Raw genomic sequence first — 5,278 nt, 5'->3', positions numbered from 1 at the left:
AAGGACATTATCAGACATCAGACATTACAGACATTATCAGACATAAGACATTACAGACATTATCAGACATTATCAGCCCTTACAGACATTATCAGACATTATCAGGCATTATCATCAGATATTATCAGACATTATCAGACATAGACATCATCAGACATCAGACCTTACAGACATTATCAGACATTATCAGGCATTATCATCAGATATTATCAGACATTATCAGACATAGACATAATCAGACATTATCAGACCTTACAGAAATATCAGACATCAGACATTATCAGACAAAGACATTATCAGACATCAGACATTATCAGACATCATCAGACATCAGACATTATAGACATTATCAGACATCAGACATTATCAGACAAAGACATTATCAGACATCAGACATTACAGACATTATCAGACTACAGACATTATCAGACATTATCAGACATCATCAGACATCAGACATTATAGACATTATCAGACATCAGACATTACAGACATTATCAGACTACATCCATTATCAGACATTATCAGACATCAGACATTATCAGACATTATCAGACCTTACAGACATATCAGACATCAGACATTATCAGACATCATCAGACATCAGACATTATCAGACATTATCAGACTACAGACATTATCAGACTACAGACATTATCAGACATTATCAGACATCATCAGACATCAGACATTACAGACATTATCAGACATCAGACATTAAGGACATTATCAGACATCAGACATTACAGACATTATCAGACATCAGACATTACAGACATTATCAGACATTATCTACGACTTTAACGGGTTACTTCTAATTTAACAGCTGCTTGAGTCAGTGATATAAACTGAACGTTTTTCCGTAGGGTACTGGTCTACAAAAATAATCGTTGTGTCTAAAATACTAATACAAACTGATATAGAACCGATATAGAACCGATATCTAGTATTTCAATGGGTGTAACAGATCAAACTTTGTTTTCTCCATGTCTGCTTTGTAGAACACACGGACGAAGCACCCCGATTCAACAGGATGCTCCACATTTGTCGCACCTTACGATCATTCGGTGGGATACAGCAGGTCCCATTCCCCGATTCAACAGGATGCTCCACATTTGTCGCACCTTACGATCATTCGGTGGGATACAGCAGGTCCCATTCCCCGATTCAACAGGATGCTCCACATTTGTCGCACCTTACGATCATTCATTGGGATACAGCAGACCTTTTATTTCCCCGAGCCTGCACGGGTTTGCCGACGACGAGTCTTCCTCACTTAATCTTTGGAACACGTGTTACGTTATATATATGTAGATAACAACGAAATACGTATTAATTGATGATTTCAAAGTTCGCCTTGTCATCAGTCGGATATCATCGACAGCGTTGATGACGTCATAGAACGTTTGGACGGTACCGTTCTTGAGGTCTTAATCTTAATTATAATGAACTTCTATATCGGTTTTATATCGTTTCTTTATCGATAGGTGGGACCTGCTGTATCCCTCTGCATGTGTATCGTAAAAGGCGACGTATGGGGGCCTCCTGAAGAATCGGGGTGCTTCGTCCGTGTGTTCTACAAAGCAGACATAGAGAAAACAAAGTTTGATCTGTTGCACCCATTGAAATACTAGATATCGGTTCTATATCGGTTTGCATTAGTGTTTAGACATAACTTTGTACGAAATATACATTGTATGTTTGCACTCTGTTAAAATCTAGGTAGAGAAACGATTATATATAACGGTTTAAAATATAAACGAAAACTAACATGATTTCAAAATTTCGTTTTAATTGGAAATCCTAAAAGAATGGCTCGTTCCCTGTAAAATATGTGTTTACAAATTAAGTGTACAGTGTACTTGATTTAATTTTGGTGAAAATTGGCGGAACTTCTACATCTTTGCCGCCCTTTAAGATCAACGTATACGAGATACGACACTTGCGAAAATACAGGTATGTTTCTGAAAAAACAGAACACCATTTTACGTACTAAATGCTGCAATCGATGATGGTGTTTTCATATTTTATGATGAAATGTACTTTTAAACCCCGACTTAACTGGAAGCATGCCACAAAATCAAAACGTGGATATCAGTGATGTGGTAGTCTTTATATGTGACAATGCCAACTGAACTAACAATGTAATCAGAATTGCAGTCTTTAATAAACATACGCGTAGCGAAAGTTGGTTACAACTACAATAGCGTAATAATCATAATTAGCAATTAAAACATCATGCAGACCTCAAAGCGAGGTTCTTCAGCAACGAGATACGCTCACTTTGGAGGAAAGTCCCTAGATAATGACAATGATTAAAAACAACCCCTTCCTAAGGCAATCATTAAGTTGGACGACCAGATCTTCTCTGACGTCAAGTGTTTTAACGAACTGGCAGGCGAATGATACAGTCTTTTTCTCCGTCTTAAACCTGTTTCGAGGACGAGATAGGTTTTGCAGCCACTCGTTCTAATTTCAGATATCTGCAGACATATACATCTCCATGCTGTCCGTAATGACAGTTAGGTTTCTATCATACTGTCGTTCGCATTGTATACTGTATGGAGGGTAGGGAGGAGTACAAATACATTTACATAACTTACTCAAGTATATATATTTGTATCATTTTCTCAAGTACAACATTTATATTTACATTTGCATGGCATTGTCACTACATGTATATAGCCTCTTTGAAAGCTGTGTCGTTGATGGGACTTTAATTACCATGCATCACGAGACACAATTCTTATCGTATTATTACAACACTGACCGGAACTACAATATCCAATAGAAATAAACATGACGGCTGCTGAAATATCGCTGGGCATTGTGAGATTTGACAATGTCATTGTAAATTTATGTGCAAAATAAAAAATAAAATAAAAAAAACACTTTTATTACAACGAAAACAAGACCAAGGTTTGCAATATCGTACAAAATGCACATCGGTTGAAATCACCAATGCCGGCAATGGAAACAATTTTAACGCTCATGCAATTTATCAGAAATATCGTCTGTTACACTGCACTGATCAACAGGGGTTCGTTACAAATGTCTGAAATACACATATTCTATAGACCTACTGACGCATATGTTACAGACCTACTGATATGAGTCACAGCACACATAAACATTTCAGACATTTGTAACGAACCTGTGCTCCGTCGCAAGATCACTCACTTCAAACGCTATCAGTTTCACGCGTCTCGGATCCACGGTTCCTCAGTTTCTGACGACATGTCAAATAACGAGTCTGTTATAGAATCTACCGACTGTTGTCAGGTTACCATACAATCAACAAATACATTCACGCCTGGATTCTTCACAAAATGAGCAAAGAGAAAAGTGCGAATTAACTTCCAAAAATAACTTCCTCGTTGAGGGCAAGGTCGTATTTACGGTATTCACTGTATTTGTCCCTGCGCAAAATTTGTTCCGGGAAAAAATCGAAACAATTTCAAATCTAACTTTCAGCTCAGTTCTATTGATAAACTTAAATTACCCTACAGACATATCATACGCAATTGTATTGATACTGAATTGTGGAATAAAATTGAAGGGTTTGTTAAAATTTCAAAGTACTTCTTTGTTTGCCAATCAGCACGCGAAAATACGCTGTTCAAACGAAATTGTGTGGACTGTCGATAAGGCGGGCATTTTTAATCTTAAATATAAATTATAGGTTAAAAAAAGAACATAAGAGGCAGAGAAAACGTAAATATAAGTATTGAACAGTTTTTGTATGGTATTTATGATCTATTTGAATGACACAGCTTTGCAAGCAAACAAATTATAATGCGCTAGCAAACACCAAGAGTGCATCGAAGTTTGAAAAAGGTCATTTGAACTCACAATCGATAAAACTAGGGCAAACTATGGACAACGAAAATATTTCCATGGAGGCCCTTGAACAAAAGTACAATGACAATAAGACCAGATGTTCCGGAAGGTTAAGTGTCTTTTGCGTCATCGCGAGTACACCAGCCACATATATCAAATCCAAGTAAAGTCGATGTGTGCGATGAAGCAAACACGCCTATCTTTCCGAGGCACCTGGTCATATTCTATTTGTTATATATTCCAGTTCGAGTTGACACTTAGTTTCATGTTAGTCAAACATTTGGTCAATGAGTGAATGATTCGATTCCAATGATGATATATTTAAGGTTGATACTAAGTCAGCAATATTCGACAATGCCTGCTAACTTTGATTAACCTGTTCCTTATTCCTAGAACGCTAGTAACATTTCCTTTAATTGTGTTGGATGGGTTTTTTTCTTTCTTTTTATGGAGGATATAAACCAGTAGAATTAGTCTACGGTGTATACACAGTTATTTGGTTTAGGGTAGAACAGTCCTTAACAAAATAAAGGGAATCACTACCTGGTCCCTCAGGCTGAATTCATAGTTCAAAGAGATTAAGGTGATAACAAATATGACGAAATATCCAAACACTACCTGTTTTAATGATTGTAGCTTAGGTCGCAAACACGTGTCCCTGCAGGTAGGGCGTAAAAATTGTAACTGCTGCCCCCATTGCATGATCCTAAGTGGCGACTAAATTTGGGATCTTATCTTTTCTTTCTTAACAACTTTCTTCTTCCTAATATCTCCCTTGACAATGCCTCACTTTTGGCCTTTAGCTTAGCGTTCGCCCTTGTGAGGAAGGCTTTCGGTTCTGTCCCCTGGCCGAGACATAACAATGTCTGTAAAAATGGTATTTCTACTCCTGCTTAACGGTCAGCAGATTTGGAGTGGGATGACTGGTTCGCCCGTTGTCAGTATAATGTGACCGGGTTGGGTGTCCTGCTAGTTGTCTTAGGCAGTATGTTTCAGTGAGGTAGCACTATAAAGTCGTCATCAGTTCCGCGCTATCACAAGGAGACAAACACGAACATATCGCAGCCTCCCAAAACACACACGCATACACTACACGCTTGCATCTTGCACACATTGGAGGCCGTCCTTCTATGACCATAGCTGTTGATAGGACGTTAAACAATACTAAACCAAACCAAACCAAACACGTCCATTGTTCTGCTCTCTTTATCACTTCTATATTATTAATAAACGTCTATTTTCTAGACACCATCCAATCTAGTATCCTCCGGACTTCAAATACCTGGTGATTGGTGAGCTATACCCTTTTTGCGAACCCTGAGCTATCCTCTGTCTTCTGATCTCTGAGCTGAACGCATGCTCCGATCTTTGCGCTAAACTCATCTTCTGGTCACTGACAAACATTTATTGGCACACAAACAAAATCTCAAAATCAAAA

Source organism: Mizuhopecten yessoensis, unplaced genomic scaffold (assembly GCF_002113885.1).
Source record: "Mizuhopecten yessoensis strain PY_sf001 unplaced genomic scaffold, ASM211388v2 scaffold10477, whole genome shotgun sequence".
Lineage (NCBI taxonomy): Eukaryota > Metazoa > Mollusca > Bivalvia > Pectinida > Pectinidae > Mizuhopecten > Mizuhopecten yessoensis.
This window is presented reverse-complemented; position numbering follows the sequence as displayed.